The 23303-nt window shown below is 37.2% G+C and overlaps 1 protein-coding gene across 9 annotated transcripts in view; it reads right to left on the minus strand.

The window, feature by feature from the left end:
* The window catches only part of EMC2 (ER membrane protein complex subunit 2), a 540022-nt gene that overhangs the window by 23725 nt on the left and 492994 nt on the right, over nt 1-23303 (minus strand). For 6 of the 9 annotated variants that reach the window (XR_015725757.1, XR_015725760.1, XR_015725753.1 and 3 more), the window contains 3 exons: nt 6622-6831; nt 1814-1930; nt 552-695 (listed from right to left, as the gene is read on the minus strand). The gene's annotated coding sequence lies outside the window, so the exon portion shown is untranslated. Of the gene's footprint in view, nt 1-551; nt 696-1813; nt 1934-6621; nt 6832-12952; nt 13080-23303 lie in introns of all 9 variants that reach the window. The other 3 variants (XR_015725754.1, XR_015725759.1, XR_015725756.1) reach the window with 3 other exon arrangements.

A 23303-nucleotide genomic window follows, 5' to 3' on the forward strand; every position in this document is an offset into this window, starting at 1 on the left:
CATATACTACTATAATCAAGACAAAACATTAACATAGTAATATTGGTCCAAAATATTTTTTAAACAGACATATTTTGAGTCTCTGCTTTCTTGTTGATGAAAGGGATTTTCTTAACTGGCAACATTAGTGTTCTAAAAGGGAAACCCTAATAAACAGGACAACTGTGGGACTGAATTCACATTTTACTTGTGTATGTGATTCAGGCTTTCAAGAAACTATTGCATCACTGGCTTATTCTAGAATATGGTTGAATACTAATCCCCATGGGTTATTCAAAATCAAGTAGTGAAGACATTTCTGTTTTTTTGGTATTTTCTTTTCACATTAGCTCTCTTCTATTAGAGGCCCAGAGATAGTCCTAGAAGGGACAAAGCCTGGAAGAAACTACTTCTGTGCCCCTTCTCTCAACCCTCCACATAATATTTGGTATATAAACTTGTCTAGGACAGGAGCAAGTGCTTAGAAATATCTTTGGAATTTGAAATAGGAAAGAAGTCAGAAGATATGCAGGCTGAGAGACGCAGAAGTTGAGAGAGGGATTCTCAGCTACCTTGTCTGTGATGGATGCACAGAAGGGTGAGTTGGTGGGTGAACGGTTGGATAGATCTACTTTTCCTCATATGCTCAAGTCCATCTCAGCAGGGCAGGTAACGCTTTGGATGCATCCCCTTGTAAATGGCTGCATACATCTGTCCTAATTAATCAGAAAACAAGAGGAGCAAAACTGTCCTTAGGGATAAAACAAAAGATTTGCGTTTGAAGTCCAATTTGTCTGCTTAGTGATTGTGTGAGCTGAGAAAATCCCTTAGTATCTCCGAACTTCCATTTCATCCAATATAAAATGGATGCATTAATACATACTAAATAGGATTTTTGCTAAAATTCAGTAAGATAACATGTAATACAACTTTTCAGACAAAGAGTGAACATTTGGACACATTACATGTTATTTTCCTCACTTCACAGGTTTCTTCGATATAAAAGACACAGTATAAGTCTCAAAGATCAGGACGTCTACATGGTATATCCATCAAACATATTAGAAGCACCTTAACCTCAGCAGACCAGGCTCTGGTATCTCCGATGCAAATTTGGCTGCCTCAAAAGAAGTTCATCCAGACCCAAAAGCTATTCAATAGTCAAATAAACTCATTCTTTCAAAAAGTATGTGTTGGATGACTGCTCTGTGTTAGATTCTGTGCATATAATTTTTGCCTGAGCAAAGGTAAACGGACATGCAGGATTTACTCCGTCATAAATGTTTAAATTACATTAATTAAGGCAAGTAGTTCCAGAATTAGAGCTATGGTTGCAATTCCAAATTAAATAGCTCAAATCTCTCCTAAAGACAGCCAAATTCAAATTCATTAGAAATAAACTGAACTTCCCAAATAAAAGATGGTGGCAGGCTGAATTTGGCCTGGTGGTCCTGAATATATGGTCTTTTGTTATATGGTCAGTTAGAGAGATATTTATAGCAGAAACCAGGAATGGCTAAATTTACATCCTCCTCTATGTGATACAGAAATAGAGTAATCCTAAGCAACTGAGAAATAGCTGGCTTCCATTAACACACAGTGAACTAACTGATTATTTTATTTTAAAATAAAGTTCTTATTCTGCCACTTGATACCTTACAAATCTGGTCCAAACCCATCTTTTTATTTTCTTCTCCAGCTTTTTCTCCTCTGTGCTACTCTGGCCAAATGAAACTACTCAGTCCCCACATGTGTTTTGCACTTTCCCACTTATGTGTCCCTGCTTCCCCTAGACTGCTTTTTCTGCATTTTATCAAACTCAAATGCTACCCACCATTTAGAACAAAATCAGGTGTACTCTCCACTTCATCAAAACAAATGTTTTATACAGAATAGTCCTCTTTCATGATATACGTTCTCCCCCTGTTGCAGACAACAGAATCTACTCCAGCTGCTTGAAAGAGAAAGAGATTTATTAAGGGATGCAGAAAATCTCAGAGTCACTGGAACAGTAGGAGGAGCAGTATTTAGGCTAATGGTCACTTCTCAGGATACCACAGTACTTACTTGGTACAGGGACTATTGCTACAACCCACCCGTATCCTTACTGCCTCTCCTGCCACTTAAGCCAACAGAACAAATATTTAGAACCTCACCTATTTCTTCCATAGCTTATTTCTGAGCCAAAATTTTACACAAGCATATCTTATTAGCTAAGCATATATCATACATTTGTACCTTAGAGGCTAGTAAGGGTGGGAAATTAGGTTTTTATTATATTGAGATTCACAATGTGGGGTAACTTTCAAAAAGTGGAGGAGGTAATGAAAAGAGATTTGGGCAAGCCCAGAATGACACATGTCCATTAAATCTGGATTCTCCTTTATTCTAGATTTTGGCTCTGCTTCTATTCATTCATTCACTCATTCATTCAGCCAGCCAGCAAGTGTTTTCATGAACTACAATATACCAAGTACTATTCTGTCCCTGGAAATCATTATCCTCAAGACGCTTACAGTTGGGGAAGCCATAGAACTGTACAACACGAAAAAGTGAATCCTAATGTGAACTATTGACTTTAGGTAAAAATAATGTATCAATATTGGTTCATCAATTGTAATAAATGTATTGCGTTAATGCAAGATGTTTAGAACAGGGGAAACTAAGGGTGAGGGAGAAGAGAAGGAGTTTATGGGAACTCCCTATACTTTCTGCTCATTTTTTCTTTAAACCTAAAATTTCTCTAAAAATAAAGTCTATCAAGGAAAAAGAAGCTTACAATCTAGTGGTTGGAAAAATAATAAAGCAACGATTAAAATACAGGGGAGATAGTGTTATAGGACAGAGAAGAGGATTTAAGTCATATTGTAAGGAGATTTGTAGTACAAGTAATGGAAAAGTGAGGAAGGGTTTCTGGAAGAAGTAACATTTGGTAGCAAGCTGCAAATGGGAGGGAGCACAGAGAAGGAAATTAAAGAGATTGGTGTGTGCAAAGAGAAGGTGTGTGAAACTGCAGGACAGGAGGGAAACTGAAATGAGTTGAACATGGCCGTAGTAAAGAGTGATGAGAGAGTTATACAAGATTGGACTGGAGATACCCAATGGGGACCAGGCCAGAAGGGCCTTTATGTGCAAAGCCTCAGAGGTTTGGACATTGTCTTATTATCTCCACGACAGTGTCTTCTTTTGGACAATGTTTATCCCTAGCACCCAGCACAGCACTGAGCATATAGTGCTCTGTTCACTGATGATTTGCAAATGCCATTACTTCTTCCATATCCATATGTTGACATTCTACTTAGAGAAGGGCTTTCTCCTTTCTTCCATTTATTTATTTATTGGCTTATTTTTTTGAGCAGTATGGGCTCACGGATTCTTATTTTATTCAATGGGACACAATCTGTTATTATAATGAGTTGTTTTGATGCTCTAGTTGTCCCAGATTTGACCGACAGTAGCCTCTTTAAGCTGGCACCTGTGTCCTTTGACATGTCTCCATCATTCCTTGAGCACTTTCTTATTTTTTGGCAGGACAAAGTGTTCTGGATTAAAGTAAATAGAGAAAAATGACAACTGAATGCAAAATGAATTCTGGCCTAGTTCCTGGACCAGAAAAGAAAGTTTTTCTATAAGTTATTACTAGAACAATGGGCTAAATTTGGTTAGGCCTGTAGATTACATAATAGCATTGTATCAGAGAGAATTTCTTGATTGTTAACTGAGAGCATATTCTTGTTTTAGGGAAATCCACACTGCCGTGTTTAGGGGTAAATGGGTATCATATCTGTGAGCTCTCAAATGATATTTTGGGAAAACTAACAGTAGAGAATTATATATATGCATATTTATGTACATATGTAACATATATTAATTATTCTATATATGTGAGAGAGATTGATAAAACAAATGTGGTCAAATGTTTGGGAAATCTTGGATATATGTAATTTTTTATACTGCTTTTGCTATTTGTCTGTAATTCTGCATTGTGTTAAAATACAAAATTTAAGAAAATAAGCAAACAAACAAACAAAAAAGATTTTGCCTTTCTAGGGCGAATAAATGGGAGAGAAAAACGGAGAAAAGAATACAAGGAAGGAAGCTACTATAGTTGTCTAAGGACAAACAGCCATGACATGGACCAGGCAATGGGAGCAACGGATATATCGGGTGTAAACAGACTCAAGGTACAAATTAGAGGTAGAACTGCCAGGACTTGGCTATGGGTTCTATGGGGGCTGAGAAATGGGACCCATGAAGGAGGATGCCTGGGCTTGGGACTTCAGTAATTTAACGAAGAGTAGTGTCATTCACAGGTAGGGGAACCTGAGGAGGGAAATTTTGCAGAGAAGGGGAAATTAAGAACTTTTATTTGGACATAAAAATTTGAGATGGGCATTAGTCACCCAAGAGGAGATATGTGACCTACATGAGCAACTCTGGGGAAACTTTTGTGCTGTAATAAAACTTATGGGGGTGACCAGAATAAAGATAGTATTTAAAACCCTCAAACTAGATAAAATTACCTCAGAAGTGAATCTGGAGAGAGAAGACAGCCTTGAAGCCCTACCATAGGGCCTGCCTTGTCATTTGTGGGGTTCGGTGCAAAATAGAAATGCAGAGCCCTTTGTTCAAAAATTATTAAAAATTTCAAGATGGTGACAACAGATCATTAAACCAAGTTTGAGGCCCATCAAAGAGGGGTGGACAGCCCTGTGTGACTCCCCAGCCCTGTACACAAAGAAGAAAGTTCCAGTAAAGAACATTGAAAGGGAACATTCAGAGAAATAAAGAAAGAAAAAAAGAAAGAAAGAAAGAAAATAAAACTAAAAAGGAATATTCAGAGAGGTAAGTCTCATCTCGCAGAAGCAAGGTTAAGAGAGGATGTTTTTTTAAGAAAGGATGTTGGTTATTCTTAAAAAAAAGGATTTTATTTATTTATTTGTGAGAGAGAGCATGAGCAGTGGGGACAGGCTGGGGGAGAGGGAGAAGCAGGCTTCCCCCTGAGCAGGGAGCCTGACCTGGGGCTCCATCCCAGGACCCTGACATCATGATGCCGAAGTCAGACACTTCATTAACTGAGCTACCACCCAGGCACCCCAAGGATGTTGGTTATTTTGAAAATGTTTAGGTAGGTTCAGATGAAGTAGGAGAAACTCTATAATTTGGCAACATGCTTTACTTGACAAAAATCATTTAAAAATATTGGACACAGAGGGGCACCTGGGTGGCTCAGTTGGTTACGCATCCTAATCTTGATTTTGGCTCAGGTCATGATCTCAGGGTTGTGGGACTGAGCCTTGAGTTGGGCTCTGAGCTCAGCTCAGAGTCTGCTTGAGATGTTCTCTCTCCCTCTTCCTCTGCCTCCACCCTGGCTCTCTTAAATAAATAAATAAATAAATAAATAAATAAATAAATAACTCTTTAAGGAAAAAAAATATTGGACAGAGAGACCAATAGAATAAAGCAAAGGTAAAGAATCAGAAAGAATGAGTATAATCAATCTGTTTGAGGAAGTTTTGCTCCAAAGGAAAGCAGAGACATTAATAGACAGAGGGGAAGCTGGGTTTATATTTTTATAGTGAAAAATGGAAGAGTTTGAGGCCGATGGTCATAATCCACTAAAAAAGGACAGGGTGGTGATGCAAGAGAAAGAGACCTCTCAGTTTAACTGGTTGACTTCTCTAGCAGTTTCTCTGACTGCTTGGATACAGGCACAGATGAATTTGGGGGGGAAATTCTCCATAGCATTATTGCATTTCTACACAGACCGTGAGTGGAAGCACTGACTATAATTTGTCCTGGACTACCTTTCCAGAGATGTTTGTGTAGTGAAAGGGCTCAGAAAATAGCAATAATAGACTCCCTCCAGAGTAAAAAAGGCTGGAATGCTTACTCTCCAGCAAAATAAACATAATGTCTTGAATATAATGGACATATTTCCTGCCCATTACACATGATTCAGGTTCCCTAAGATTAGGGCTCCTGTCCTGTAATGCAGCCCACTGAATGTGCAGGTGTCATCCAGCCCTCTTGGTGTCACCCTGTGGGAACTGAGGCTCAGGGAATCAGAGGAAAAATGCTGAGAATCTGGCTACCACTATTGCTGAGGAATAAACTCTTTATCTCTGATCCAGGAGGCTGTGTCTTCTGCCAGCATCCATGAATCATGGCAGGTTAACTTGCTAACTTGCAAGTAGTGAACATAGTTAAACACTTTATAGTTCTTGCCAATGAGATCCAAAGGAAGCCAGAAGCCAGATAGTTGAAGGTGTTTCTTAAGAGAGGGGTTAAAATCCTGGGATCAAAGACTCTAACAGGGAAGCAAGGACAGAAAAACAGTGGTGAACAGTAAATCTGTTTGCAAGGGAGCATGTATGTGTGTGGGGGCGTATGTGTTGCAGAACACATACTTCAGTAGTTGGAAGAATTTTTTGGATGTGTCATCTTTGGGTAGAGATAATAGATTATAAATGCAAGTCAGAGCGTGGAATGCCTGAAATCAGTATTTCAGAGGTGGTACAGTTGCTGGAGGCAAGAATGTCGGGATACGTGGCTAAGGTTGGGTGAAAAAAAGTTTGGGGAATATTTCTGAGAATGTCTCAGAGCAAGGAAGGTGTTCAGGCTTTGATCATAAACACTTACCCTGCCAGGTCCCTAGACAATTTCTCCTTGCCACAGCTCTGAAAGAAAGTGGTGGAAGTGGTCAGGGGGAATGTCCCATTGTTCTCTTTGACAGCGCTCCCTCATTGATTCTTGGCCCTCATCCTTCCTGCTCTGTGCCCATCACTATCACCTGGGCTCCTTGGCCGTCAGCCTTCTTGTGGGGTCAGCCAACGAAAAGCACTCACAAGTCTGGAAGACAGGAGAAGGCGAAGAATTTAGTGTAGTGGTTTCCCTCCTCCATTTCCTCCTTGGTGTTGCTGGCGTTTTGCTTGTGACTACATCTCTCCAAAATACAGTTTCTGTCAATCAGCCCCTCTTCCATGACCTCAGCTCTTAACAGAGCTCTAACACCTTTTCCTCATTTTTCCCTTCCCAGGCCTGTGAGCCATAAATGCTTCCAAATATTGCTAGTTCCTATGTGCCTCAAAATCACGTGTTCTTCCCTTAATCCTGCCACACCTCAGTAAACAGTTCCCTCATTAGAAAGCCTCCTCCAAGTTCCAAGTTCTCAGCTCTGCCATCTGTTACCTGATGGGACCCCAAGTGATGCAGTGGAATTGGGCACGGAGTTAGTGTCATGGGGTAGGGTAGACAGAGAACATTCTTAACAAAAATAGAAGAGACAGCTGTTCTCGCACACAGCTGTGTAGGGTGCTTTATCTGCCAGATTTTGGTGTCAAGGTTATGACTAATTTAATAAAAATGCATTAGAAAGGTTTCATGCTTTTCTAGGAACTTGAGTATCATACAAATTTTATCATGAAGAGTATTTGCTTTCTGGAACCTTGAAAGAAGTAACAGATTCAAATAACTGGACTGAGTATTTTTTGAAAGTAATTTTAGAAATGTTTTACAATTTAGGTTATTGTTATTTTTTTTTGTTTTTCAATTTCACTGTGAGTCAAATTTGACATATATGTTTTTCTTTCTAAAATGTCCATTTAATTTGAGATATTCAAGTATGTAAGCATGTGCTGTACATAGTTCTCATGCAACACATTCCTCAAACACTTAGAGGATTTTATGTTCCAGGTACTATTCTAATTAAAATATCTTTATCTGGACTTTTCCTCTTCTCATTGGGTTTCTTTCAGTTGTATTTGATTATATATATCTTTTTTTTCAATATTTCCAGGAATTTGTTTTTGAATTTATTAATCTGTTTGAGGAAGTTTTGCTTCATTTGTTTTTATATTCATTTACTCATATCTTTATGATTTCCATATTCTTGCTTTATAAATTTTTATTCTATTTCTTAATTTTCAAATGACCACAATTTTCACTTACTTTTGTAAAGTTTTTAACCTGTTTCTATTTCCAAAATTAAAAATAGCTGTCATATAAAATTAAAGGCAAAAGAGGTTAACATTATGTACTTCCAACAATGAAACTTAACATTTTAGTATATATCCTTTCAATATTTTTTCTATCTGTATGTGTCAATATTTTTTGGTTTTTGTTTTGTTTTAATTTTTTAAAAAATTCAGAAAAGGCCTTATAGGCAAAGATTTATAATTTGCTTTTTTTTTACTCATAGTAGAATGAGAACGGGTCTTCATACTGTTGAATATTATTCCAAAACTTATTTTTAATGGGTGCATACTTAAACACTTAACATTTCAATTTCTTATCCTTTATTCTTAAAAAGTGACAGTATTTCCAAAATGCAGGTATTACAAATAAAATTTCAGTAAAGGTCACTGTCATTTTCATAGTTGGTATATACTTGATACTAACAAATTACACTCTACAGAAAATACATAAAACTGCCCATTCTACCCACCCTCCTGAAGAACTCATCTTTTTTTTTTTTTTTTAAGATTTTCTTTTATTTTTAGGGGCACCTGGGTGGCTCAGTCGTTGCGTCTGCCTTCAGCTCAGGTCATGATCCCAGGGTCCTGGGATCGAGCCCTGAGTTGGGCTCCCTGCTCAGCGGGAAGCCTGCTTCTCCCTCTCCCACTCCCCCTGCTTATGTTCCCTCTCTTGCTGTGTCTCTCTCTGTCAAATAAATAAAAAATCTTTAGAAAAAAATTTTCTAAAAATATTTTTAAAGTAATCTCTACACCCAACATGGGGCTCAAACTCACAACCCCTAGATCAAGAGTCTACCATCTGAGTCAGCCAGGCACCCCTATCTTTTAAAACTATTTAGTTATAATTTTTTTATCTGAGTATAGTTGACACAAAAAATTACATTAGTTTCAGGTGTACAACTTTGTGATTTAATAAGTTTATACATTATGCTGTATTCACTATAAGTGTACTTACCATCTGTCCCATTATATCTCTATTACAATATCATTGACTGTATTCTTTACACTGTGACTTTTATTCCTATGACTTATTCATTCCATAACTGGAGGCCTGTATCTCCCACTCCCCTTTACCCATTGTGCCCCACCCTCCACTCCCCCCAACCCCACCAGCAATCATGAGTTTGTTCTCTGTATTTAAGGTCTCATTCTGCTTTTTGTTTATTTATTCATTTGTTTTGTTTTCTTTTTTTTTTAGATTCCACTTATGAGGGGAATCATATGATATTTGTCTTTCTCAGTATGACTTATTTCACTTAGCATAATACCCTCCAGGTCTGTCCATGTTGTTTCAAAAGGCAGGACCTCATCCTTTTTTATGGTTGCATAATATTCCTATATATGTATATACCACATCTTCCTTATCCATCCATTGAAATCTTTCTTATCTATTGATGGACACTTAGGTACTTCCATATCTCAGCTATTGTAAATAATGCTGCAATAAACACAGGAGTGCATATATCTTTTCAAATTAATATTTTAATTTTCTTTGGGTAACTACCCAGTAGTAGAATTACTGGATCTATTTTTGATTTTTTGAGGAGCCTCCATACTGTTTTCTATAGTGGCTGTCCCAATTCGCATTCCCACCAACAGTGCATGAGGGTTCCTTTTTCTGTAAATCCTCACCAACACTTGTTATTTCTTGTCATTTTGATTTTAGCCATTCTGGTGATAGCTTGTTGTGGTTTTGATTTACATTTCCCAGATGATTAGTGATGCTGAACATCTGTTCATGTGTTTGTTGGCCCTCTCAATATCTTCTTTGGAAAAATGTTCATTCAAGTCCTCTGTGCATTTCTTAATTGAATTGTTTATACATATATATTTTTGGTGTTGAGTTGTATACGTTCTTTATATATTTTGGATATTAACCCCTGATTGGATATGTCATTTGTAAATATCTTCTCCCATTCAGTAAGTTGTCTTTTTGTTTTGTTGATGGTTTCCTTCATTGCCCAAAGGCTTTTTTATTTTGATGTAGTCCCAATAGTTTAATTTTGTTTTTTTCTTGCCTGAGGAGACATCTAGAAAAATACCAATAGCATTTCTTACAGGACTAGAACAAATAATCCTAAAATTTTTATGGAACCACAGAAGACCTCAAACAGCCAAAGCAATCTTGAGAAAGAAGAACAAAGCCAGATTTTAAGATATACTACAAAGCTGTAGTATGCTACAAAACAGTATGGTACTGCCACAAAGGAGGCACATAGAACAATGGAACAGAACAGCAACTCCAGAAATGAGTCTATGATTACACGGTCAATTAATCTATCATAAAGGAGGCAAGAATATACAAAGGGAAAAGACAGTATCTTTAGTAACTGGCACTGGAAAAATAGGACAGCTACATGTAACAGAATGAAACTAGACACTTTCTAACACCATACACAAAAATAAACTCAAAATGGATTAAAGATCTAAATATGAGACCTTCGAACTATAAAAATCCTAGAAGAGAGTACAGGCAGTAATTTCCTGACATTGGCCTTAGCAGCATTTTCCTAGACAGAGTTTTAAACTTAGCACTTTTTGATTATTAGTAAAGTTGAACACGGTTTCAAGCTTAATATCTGTTTACATTTCTCCTTCTCTGAATTATGTTCATAAGCCCATTTTCTCATTTAATGTTGGAGCTCTATACAGAGTAGAAGATTAACTATTTGCTCCATATATATTGCAAATATTTTCTCTCGAGTTATGTTTCTGCTGTTTTCCTTTATGTTGCTTTTTATATTGAAGTTTTATAGAATTTTTACAGAGTACTTTTTTTGTGTACATATATCAAAGTTCTTTTAGAACTTATTTATTTTTATGCTTCACAAAAGTTTTTCCCCACAGATATCAGACATATAATTTCCTTTTGTTTTTCTCATCTATCATGATTTTGTTTTACATATACGTGTACATCTATAAACATATACATAAATATATTTATATCTATATCTCCTGTTGGTTCTGGTTCTCTGGAGAACCATGACTACTACACATACTAAAAGTCATGAAGATGTTTTCCTCTGCCTTTTTAAAAAAAGTTTATTATATAATCTTTCACACTAAGATCTACAACCTATCTTGAATTGATATATCATTTTCTTTTTAAATTGCATATTAGATTGGCAAATATTCATAAGATATTACTGACAGCATCTTTGCTATGGTTTGTAATTTTAATAAGGTATTTAAAATGCTTCACCATTAAAACCTGGTTTTTTCTATTTGCTTGAAAGAGAATTCTAAAAAAATTTATTATGGGATTATCATTGGATTATAAAATTACTGAATTGTTTTTGAGATATTCAATGTTACAAAGTGACATTTTAGTCTGTTGAAATTATATCAATGGTCTCATGATTCTCACTTACCTATTTCTATAATAAATTACATCAATAAATCTCTCAAATTTAAATTAGCATTAATTTCTTGATTTATCATTTTCATTATATTGTTCTGCTAGATCTAATTTTAAGATTCTGATTTAACCTTTATTCATATGTAAGATTTCCTAGTGAAATTTTTTAAGTTAAGGATATATTCTGTTATTCACAAAAAGAGGAAAAGAAAGTCTAAGTTCACATAATTAGTTTTTTCTTCTTTAACAATCTATGAATTTAAGGCCACAGGTTCTATCCCAAACATTGTTGCTTTGGCCACATTCCATACTATTTTTTTATGAAGTGTCCATTAGCGACATATTCTAAATGATCTATAATAGACTGATCCAAGAATGATTTGGAATAGTGTCTTAAATTTTTTATGCAACTATTTATAATACATTTAAATTTTATTGCTTTGTGATTATAGGATGTGCTTTGTACAGATTTTGCATCTGAAATTACAGTTAATTACTGTAGCTATCATACTTTTGTTAAGAAAGGAAATACAGTCTTTATGTGGTCAAAGTTAGATATTAGATAAGTTAATATTATTCATAGTATTTATAATTATATTATTCATCTATCAATAGTTAGTTGTCTACTTAATCGTTTAAAGCCTAAGGAAATATATGAAATTTAATACATTTATGCCATAAAAATTTCTCCTTATGTTTTAAACAGGTGTTGATATGTATATGTATACATACACATTCACACACGTATTCATGCAGTTTTAATATTTAGTATGGAAATTTAGAATGTATATAAAAGTATAGAGATAGGTGTAACAAACTTGAATTATCTTCCACTGAGCTTCAACAATTACCAATACATGACTAGTCTTATTTTACTCATACCCCCATCCACTCATCCACTCCCATACCTGATTATTTGGAAGCAAATCCATCACTGCATCTGTAAATATTTTAATATGTATTTCTAAAGGATAACTCTTTATTAAATATAATGCAGTTATCATTATTACATCTCAAAGATAAATAATAACTGTTCAATATCATTAAATATATAATCATATCCACCTGTCTCATACCATCTTTTAAAAAAATAGTTTGTATTAGTATCTAAGTATGGTGCATTTATTGATTTAATGTGTCTACTAAATCTCTTGAGCTATTAATTTCTATCTTTTTTCTTACAAATTTTTATTAAGCAAAACAGTCATTAGTTCTGTGGAGTTTCCCACATTTTAAGTTTTGTTGATTGCACTTCTGTGGTGTCACAGTGTCACTTAAATATATTCTTCTGTCTTTTATATTTTCTGCAAATTGGTAATTAGATTCAAGAGGCCCTGGTCAGACTGAGTTGTTTGTTTGAGTGACAAGATTTCTTTACCGTGGTGGTGTATAATTCCATCAGATACCATTTTAACATTTTCTTGTTTCTCCTTTGTGGTATCAGCCATCGGTGCTCATTCCAAAATCCATTAATCATTAGTACTTGTAAAACTGTGGTATTCAAATTCTATTACCTCTTCCTTTATTAGTTGGGATAATTCTATGAAGAGAAACTTTCCTTTATCAACTATTTGATTATTCTTTAGGTCTAGATTACACACGATGGAGTAAATATACTTGAGTCTTTCCTTTTACTTACCAGTTTTCAAAATAGTGAATGAGACAGCTATATTGGATTTCCTTCATGGGAAAGCAGAGCCTGGGGCCAAGACTTTTGTATAGGTGGTTTATTTTGGAATTAATCCCTTGGAGCAGATGTGAGTGGTCTGTGGAAATGAAGAAAGGAGGAAAGACAACAGACAGGCAAGGCACTATCAAGGTCATTGCTGAGGACCACTGGAAAATGCAGACCACTTCTCAGACTTGTATCAGAAATCAGAAGGCAGGAGTCCTTAGCATTCATCAATTAGTTCTCATCCCTCCTCGGTGAGGGCTGTCCTAAGGAATGCTAACTCCCTCAGGTTTCTGAGTTGTGTATGAACAAGAGGCAGAAAGCAATGACACATTGCAAGCTTGAGGCAAGCTGCTGTCAACATAATGTGAGACATAAGCCCACGTGAGATTTTCCTTTCAGTGCACCTGAAGCTTCACTCAGAGGTGTCTCTGTGGGAGTGTGAGGTGGGGCATCAAGGTAGTTGCACACTTGGTCTCTTAACATCCTTCAAAAGTGATAAGTGTGAGCTTGTGTGCATGTGTGTGTGTGTGAGATATCAAGAACCCACAGATTTAAACATGTTTGATGTTTTTAATGGATTGCATTTATTTTTTTTATTGATGCTCAGTTATCTCTTATATGACTAGCAGGAATCTCTTCAAGTTGGCGCCTGTGTCTTTTTGACATGACCCTGGTAGTGGGTGACGGCATCTTGGATATGTAGTATGGCAAGAAATTGCAGCCTTCTCATATGCGCTTTTTGCATGAGATTGATATCAAGTCATTTCTCTAAGGAGCCCTGGTTTCTTTTAAAGAGAAATTGTCATTTAAAGATTGCAATTTGATGCTAGGATGTCACTGCTACTACACCAGTTAGGTCTTCGAAGCCTTTTTGGTAAACAGATCTAGGAAATAGGCTCATATCATTTAAAGAAAATAATCTTTTGAAGCATACAATACCATATTAACTAGAGGCACTATGCTTTACAACAGAGCTGTAGAATTTATTCATCTAGCATAGCGGAAACTTTGTACCAATAGGGTAGATTGCATTAAGTGGTCTTACCACAAAACAAATAAACAAAGAACAACAGAAACCAAAATGACATAAAGAAACTTTGTGAGATATTGGATATGTCTAGTCCCTTGATTGTGTGATGGCATCACGGGTGTTTGTGTATGTTCATACTCACCAAATTGTACACGTTAAACACATGCAGTTCTTTGTATATGAATTCTAGCTAAATAAAGCTGTTAACAAATTTTTAAAATAAATTAAGAAATTAAAAATATCATTTTCGGTTTATAGTGACACTTTCTATTCAAATTCAGGACCAGAAGATTTTTCTTTAATCTCATCAATTTTAGTAACAATCTCGTCTTTTTTATTTAATGCCAAAAATTTGTGACAATATAATTATTCACTTGATTTACCCCAAATACACACACAAAAATCTCAGAATAACAATAACAACATCACCCGCAAGAATATGACCACTGAAAAAAAGCTCAAATATTTTTCTCAATTATTTTTGTCCTTTGTTTATATCCTACGAGGGATACACAATCCAGTGTGTGAACCACAAAGTCATTTGGAATTGTTCATCTCTGTGTAGTTATGCCACCAAATGGTGAGACAATTAGGTTCATTTGTTTGATTTTTATTTTATTTTTAGATATTTAAAAATACTTAATTTTTAAAAAATGATGTTAAATGGTGTTCAGCTAAAATCAACAAACAGGTTAGTTTCTCTCCTTGTTGAAATTAGTTGCTTCCTCCTACAATAGATAAACATTAAGAAAAAGATTCTATTCTTCCATTTTAAAAAACAAAATCAAGTGTGTGCGTATAACATATATGTGTGTATATGCAAGTGTGGTGTGTGTAGTATCTCCCCCCAACCTTGCTTAGATAATGGTACTCCATATACACTTTTATTCACTTTGCTTTTTTCACATAACATCACATTTTGCATTTTTATTTTATTATTTTTTTTAAGTTTATATTTATTTATTTGAGATAGAGACAGCATGAGCAGGGGGGCAGAGGGAGAGGGAGAAGCAGGATCCCTACTGAACAGGGGGCCCGACACGGTGCTTGATCCCAGGACCCTGGGATCATGACCCCAGCCAAAGTCAGATGCTTAACTGACCGAGCCACCCAGGCACATACATTTTGCATTTTTAAACTTTCATTGTGATCTCTAGTGTATAACTGAGAGTGGATTTTACAAAAATAATTTATTTTTCAAATTCAGGTCTTTCTTCAGCTTAGGAGAGTTTTCTTCTATTATTTTTTTCTGATGTGTTCCTATTAAGTTTGTTCTAATATTTTCACCAGTATAAATAAGAGGAATTTCCATTCTGTCTTTTATGTCTTTCAACTAACTTTTAACTCATTATTGAACAAAGCTTTCCTAGAAAGCCTGAATCCCAAAAGGATAGGTTTGCTTTTCCTTAGAGTATTTATGTCCTTTACTAAATCCTGCTGTTCCTATTGAGAGAAACTAGCTGAGTGACTGCCACACATTAAGTGAATGCAAACATACATCGAAACAGGTAGGAAAGACTGAGACACACAGGACTATGACAAAGAAGCTATTTGTCTTTTCTTAGTTCTGGTGACCGTGTAAGTCATCATAAACATCATCCACAAGGCAAAGATAAAGAGAAGATGGAAAGACCGCTCAGGGAGATGGACACAGTTGTGCAGGGCTGGGACTTGACACCATGTGGATAGGACAAGCCTATTGAATTAAACCAGATGACTCATCTCAATCTTACCTCCTTCCCAGGACTTCGCTACTATAGTGAGTTGATGCAATGCAACTGTTTTTTGAAACCCAAGGAATGCTTAACATATATCTGACGCATCACATATCTATTGTCTATCAAGTGTTAGGTCAGGATAGAGCAGATTAAAAACATTTCTTTTTTTTTGGCGGGGGGAGGAAGGAAAAAAGCAAAGGTTGTATAATGTGGTCAAGGTCATAGTGAAATCATGTGACCTGTGGAATCTGAAATAACATTTTTCTCCAGGACTACCTTGTGCCCTAAGCACAAAGTAGCAGTAGATTCTTTATAAACTGTAACTACCGGCAGTCCCATGTGTAATCTCAGCAAAATTTTGGCAGAAATTACTTCCAATAATTCTTTCTTGAGGAGTTATCACTCAGAGTTTTATTTGTCCTTTTTCTGAGTGGAACACTGGATCACATTGTAGATGTGATTATAGCTTATTGATTTTAGTTTCCCTTGTTGTCTAGATGTCTTCTGTTCTTTTCCCCTTTAATAAAGTTTAAATGAAACTTAACACTTCTAAGCATAAATCTGTACAAAGCAAACTTCTAAATGCAAATTTGCTGAAGGGGATCCTTCTCGAATAATGTGATTACTATGCATTGGAGTAGATATGCCGATAAAGCAATGAGATAAAGATATATGTCTTAGAGTTTATTCCACAGGACAGCTTCATATATGTAATTACCATATGAGGATGGCCCTTTGGAATTCCATGAACTCTTAATTAGGGTGTGTAATGCCATCTTGAGACCCACAGAACTTAAGAGACTCCACAATTCCCTAAAACTGAACAAAAGAGTTTCTGTATATGTGTTTTTTTTTTCTGTAGATAAGGTCTGTAGAGTTCTTGAAACTTTCAAAGAGGCTTTTGGCCTCCTCTCTAATCTCCAATGGAGAATTAATGCTACAGAGGAAAACTAAATACATTATCAATTTTTAAAAATTTGTTACGGAAAAGGTGCTGTATAGATTCAAATATCTTAATCTAGTTGCTACAGTCTAGGGTGATATAGTATTGTGCATTTCTATTTCTCTTAAATGGTAACTGCCACTCATTAAATATCTACTACTTTAACTGTTTTATCTGTAATCCTCATAAATCTCTCTAGGGTAGATAATATTCTCCTCACTTTACAACCACGACATTGAGTCTCCAAACGTTCTAATGGACTTATACAGTAGGTAATTGGTAGAAGCTCTATTTGGCTACAAATCCTGCATACATTTTTTTTTTCTCAAAGGCAGTGAAATTCTTGTTTCATTGAGCAACAACTATATCAGACCATGAGCTAAAATCTTTACAGTTGTTGGTTTTTAATACTCATATTTACTCTTCAAGATGATATCATTATTCTCATTTAATAGATAAACTAATGAGAGGTTCTCACAACTGAGAAGAGGCAGAGCTGGGTTCAAATACCGAAAAGTTGTAACATGTTTGTTGTTTTTTACACACTCAATAATCTCTTCAAAGTGATTGCCTGGATGAGTTAGAAATGGGTTCAGATGCAAGTTTAAGCTTCTAGAGAGAAAATAAGTAAGGAGCTTATACATTTTTTTTAGGAGGGAGGGGCAGAGGGAGAGAGAGAATCATAAGCAGCCTCCCTTACCACTGTGGAAGCCAATGCAGGGCTTGAGCTCAAGACCCTGAGATCATGACCTGAGCAGAAATCAAAAGTTGGATGCTTAACCAACTGAGCCACTCAGACGCCTGGAAGAGCTTATTCTTTTGTAACAGCAAATCCAGAAGACAGTGCCTCAGGAATGCTGCCATGCCTGGAGGATATTTAGCAATGAATGAGGCTCATCCTATCTTACTGTTCTATCATAGTTACTATGTAGTTTTCATCCTGGTAAGATGGCAGCTTTACTTCCAAGCATTACATTTTTACTCAGCCTAGGAAAATGGGAAGTACAAAAGGCAAAGTAAAGCAAAAGCCGAAGTAAAGACTTAATTTGGGAAGGGGAACCCTCTGCAGAATGTCTTAGTAGCCAGTACTTAATGGCCACTCTTAGAAGCAAGGCAGGGAGATGATGAACTGTGAATTAGGTACACATTGCTGCCCTGGACTAATTCTGGGTTTGGTTAGTAAAGAAGAAGAATGTAACTGGATAAGAAACCAGAGGATCATGCTAAGTGATTCTTTTCTCTTTGGCCTTATTGGTGGACTATTGGTGACCTTATTCAATGACTTAAAGAAAACACTAATTTAGAAGACATAGAGTCCAATTGATCAATAAAAACTGAGTAATGACTAAATAATAGGATCTGTTCTGTAATCTTAGGATTCAATGGTAAACAAGATAGATATGATACCTGACTCTATACATTTTATTTTTTTTTTAAAGATTTTATTTATTTATCTGGCAGAGAGAGAGACAGCCAGAGAGAGAGGGAACACAAGCAGGGGGAGTGGGAGAGGAAGAAGCAGGCTCCCAGCGGAAGAGCCTGATGTGGGGCTCGATCTCAGAATGCCGGGATCACGCCCTGAGCCAAAGGCAGAGGCTTAATGACTGAGCCACCCAGGTGCCCCTGACTCTATACATTTTAATACTATGTGAGGAAAATGTTCAGAATGCACAGAAATATAATGATCTTTCCAAAAACGGAAGTATAACATTGAATATGAATAAATATTATGGAGACCTAATCTAGTTTGAGTGTCTAGAGATGAGACCTAAAAGATGAATGAGAGTTTGTAAGTCTAAGACCTAAGGGAAGGTAAGAGAGTTTCAGGCAGAAGAAACAGTATCTATGAAAGATTTATAGAAGAGGAAAGAAATATGGTACATGGAATGCATGGAGAAAATAAAGAATGCCAGAGCATGGAGAATTTAAAAGGAAGAGTCACAAGAGACAAGAGGCAGAGAAAGTAGCCAAATTATGATAGGCTTCTTAGGAGATGTTTAGGTCTTGGATCCTTAAACTAAAGTCAGTGAGAAGCCAATAAAGAGTTATTGCATGAGTGATGCATGATTAAATTTTTATTTTAACATCACTCTGACTTCTTGTAAAGATTGGAAGAGAGGGACATAATAGGGCATTTTATTTTTCAGAAATAAGAGAATGGAAGCTTTGATTAGTATGGCACTGGAAAATGTGAACAGATACCAGTGATATTTAGGTGGAAGAGGCTACCTATCTGGGTTATGGATTGGATGTGAAGGCTAAGAATAAGAGTAACTGGGTGACAATCATAGACTGGTAACAGTAACAGGTTGGTAAGCTTGGTAGGCATCATTTAGTCCAAAATCAATAATTCACAGATGGGAACTCAAAGCCAGGATGTAAAGAAACTTCTGCAATAGCTTTTTAATAGTTGAGCTCAGATAAATTCACCAAAATTTACTGAGTACCTTTGATTTTTCAGATGCTACGCACCTGGAGGTGCAGGCAGAAACAATGAAGATTTGGTTCTGGTTCAACCTCTGAGAGTTCAAGCCCAGGATGACTAACTTCAGCCCAAGGTATCTTCCTTGCAACTACAAGCATTTATTTCTTCATTTCTGAGCATTTATATCGAGTAATACTTTATAGTATTTTGTCCACCTTTAAATTAATATATTGAGAAAAATTATTTTACCAATTTGAATCTGCATAACTATGCATAAATGCACTTAAATCTTACCAACATTTCTCTAACCACTAATTACACAAATCATCTTTTTAAAAGATATACAACCTTTCTCTAATATTTTGATCTTCCAGTTGAAGAGCTTTATCTGCTCTATTATCGTTTAAAATAATTAAAAGCACAATTATGTCCAATTTCCTTTGCATTCTATTTTAGTGCTTAAGACAGTGTAAATAATTGTGGTTGGGAATTTAATTTCTTAGGTTGTAAAATTCCATTAACTTTACTAAGAGGAGAATGTCAGAATTCCACCTTTAAAGTTATTCTGATTTTTGGAGAGTTAAGATGGCGGAGGAGTAGGGGACCACTTTTTCAGCCGGTCCCCTGAGTCGAGTTGGATAGGTACCAGACCAGCCTGAACACCCATGGAATCAGCATGAGATGCAGGAAGATACATCTGGATCTCACCAAATGAACATCTCCAGCACTGAGTATTGAGGTACAAAGCGGGGAGCCGTAAAACCGCGCACAGATATCGGAAGATAAATGGAAGGGGGAGGGAGCTGCCGCGTTGGGGCACCAGGAAGCGGTAGCCACCTGCATGGGGGAGTGGGCGGACTCGTGGACCAGCACCCGCGAGAGAGCAGACTGAGACCGTGAGCCGGGGAGTGCGCGCCACCAGACTGAAACGGAGCTCCGGTGCGCTCAGTGGAACCAGACTGACACCGGGAGCTCCGGGAGCACGGGGCGGCTGGCGGCTGGCTGCTGGCGGTGTTAGAAATGCAAAGGATGGGGTCGCGCTGGCCCTGGAAGTGAGGGCTGGGAGGCTGGGTGTGGGGCGCACATCCCAGGACGCTGCAGGGTTGAGCAGCACTAACAGTAACAGAGTTAAAGTGGCCAGAACATCAGTGGAGAACGGTCCTCAATCCCTCTGTTCTGAGACAGAGAGTGAGATTCAGCTACTGATGCTCTGACTCTCATAAGAGGCACAGCAAACCTCCAGGGAAAGCCGCCAGAGAACAAAAGCCTGGAAATACTGGCTCACAGTGTGCCCATCCCCATCCCCCCTCGCAGGGGACACGGAGACGCTACCCAAACATGTTGCCTGAGTATCGGCGCGGCAGGCCCCTCCCCCAGAAGGCAGGTTGAAAAATCAAGAAGCCCACATCCCTAAGATCCCTATAAAACAAGGGCGCATGGCCTGGGTCCCGGTCAATAATTTGGGCTCTGGACAACCCTGCAACCTCTCCTCATCAGAATGACAAGAAGGAGAAATCCCCCCCAGCAAAGAAAAGACAAGGAGTCTGTGGCCTCTGCCACAGAACTAATGGATATGGATATAACCAAATTATCAGAAATGGAGCTCAGAGTAACAATGGTCAAGATGATGTGTAGACTTGAAAAAAGTATTAACGGAAATGTTAATGAGAATATAGAATCTCTAAAGGCGGAAATGAGAGTGAATCTGGCAGAAATTAAAAATTCTATGAGCCAAATGCAGGCAAAAGTAGAGGCTCTGACGGCCAGGGTTAATGAGGCAGAAGAACGTATCAGCAAATTGGAGGACGGGTTAGTAGAAGAAAAAGCTAAAATAGAATCTGGACTCAAAAAAATCCATGCTCAGGAATGTAGGTTATGGGAGATTACTGACTCAATGAAACGTTCCAATGTCAGAATCATCGGCATCCCCGAGGGGGTGGAGAAAAACAGAGGCCTAGAAGAGATATTTGAACAAATTGTAGCTGAAAACTTCCCTAATCTAGCAAGGGAAACAAACATTCATGTCCAAGAGGCAAAGAGGACCCCTCCCAAGCTCAACCACGACAAACCTACACCATGTCACGTCATAGGGCAATTCGCAAATATTAGATCCAAGGATACAGTATTGAAAGCGGCCAGGGCAAAGAAATTTCTCACGTACCAAGGCAAAGGTATCAGAATTATGTCAGACCTGTCTACACAGACCTGGAATGAGAGAAAGGGCTGGGGGGCATTTTTAAAGCTCTTTCAGAGAAAAACATGCAGCCAAGGATCCTTTATCCAGCAAGGCTGTCATTCAGAATTGATGGAGAAATAAAGACCTTCCAGAATCGCCAGTCATTGACCAATTTCGTAACCACGAAACCAGCACTACAGGAGATATTAAGGGGGGTTCTATAAAAGTAAAAAGGCCCCAAGAGTGATACAGAACAGAAAGTCACAATCTATAGAAAGAAAGACTTTACTGGCAACATGGCATCATTAAAATCATATCTCTCAATAATCAGTCTCAATGTAAATGGCCTAAATGCTCCCATAAAGTGTCACGTAGTTGCAGATTGGATAAAAAGACATGACCCATCCATTTTTGTCTACAAGAGACTCATTTTGAACCTAAAGATACATTCAGACTGAAAGTAAAGGGATGGAATACCATCTTTCACGCCAATGGACCTCAAAAGAAAGCTGGGGTAGCAATTCTCCTATCAGACAGATTGGATTTTAAACTAAAGACTATAGTTAGAGACACAGAAGGGCACTATATTATTCTTAAAGGATGTATCCAACAAGTGGAGATGACAATGATAAATATATATGCCCCCAACAGGGGAGCAGCAAGATACCCAAGCCAATTCTTAACCACAATAAAGAGACATATAGATAAAAATACACTAATAGTAGGAGACCTCAACACTCCACTATCAGCAATAGACAGATCACCTAAGCAAGAAATCAGCAAAGAAACAAGAGCTTTGAATGCCATACTCGACGAGTTGGACCTCATAGATATATATAGAACACTACGCCCCAAAACCAAAGAATACTCATTCTATTCTAATGCCTATGGGACATTTTCAAGAATAGACCATGTTCTGGGTCACAAAACAGGTCTCAACTGATACTAAAAGACTGAAATTATTCCCTGCATATTCTCAGACCACAACGCTCTGAAATTGGAACTCAACCACAAGGAAAATCGATAAACCAGGAAATCAAAAGTCAATTTAAACAATTTATGGAGACCAACGAGAATGAAAACACAACGGTCCAAAACCTATGGGATACTGCAAAGGCAGTCCTAACGCGAAATACATAGCCATCCAAGCCTCAGTCAAAAGAATAGAAAAATCTAAAATGCAGTTTTTATATTCTAACCTCAAGAAGCTGGAACAGCAACAGAGGGACAGGCCTAATCCACTTACGGGGAAGCAGTTGACCAAGATGAGAGCAGAAATCAATTAATTAGAAACCAGGAGTACAGTAGAGCAGATCAACCGAACTAGAAGCTGGTTCTTTGAGAGAATCAATAAAATTGACAGGCCACTGGCAAGACTTATCCAAAAGAATAGAGAAAGGACCCAAATTAATAAAAGTATGAATGAAAAAGGACAGGTCACAACCAACACTAATGAAATTGGAAGGATTATTAGAAACTTTTATCAACAGCTATATGCCAATAAATTAAGCAATCTGAAAGAGATGGAGGCCTTCCTGGAAACCTATAAACTACCAAGACTGAAACAGGAAGAAATTGATTTTTTAAACAGGCCAATTAATTATGAAGAGATTGAGTCAATGATAAACAACCTTCCAAATAACAAAACTCCAGGCCTGGACGGTTTTCCTGGGGAATTCTACCAAACATTCAAAGAAGAAATAATACCTATTCTCCTAAAGCTATTTCAAAAAAATAGAAACAGAAGGAAAGCTACCAAACTCATTCTATGAGGCCAATATTACCTTGATTCCCAAACCGGGCAAAGACCCCCTCAAAAAGGAGAATTACAGACCGATTTCCCTAATGAATATGGACGCCAAAATCCTCAACAAGATCCTGGCTAATAGAATCCAACAGTACATTAAAAGGATTATCCATCATGACCAAGTGGGATTCATCCCTGGGATGCAAGGTGGTTCGACATTCGCAAATCGATCAGCGTGATACATCATATGAACAAGAAAAGACTCAGGAACCATAT

This window comes from Ursus americanus, chromosome 9 (genome assembly GCF_024610735.1).
Source record: "Ursus americanus isolate L20-20 chromosome 9, mUrsAme1.1.p, whole genome shotgun sequence".
Lineage (NCBI taxonomy): Eukaryota > Metazoa > Chordata > Mammalia > Carnivora > Ursidae > Ursus > Ursus americanus.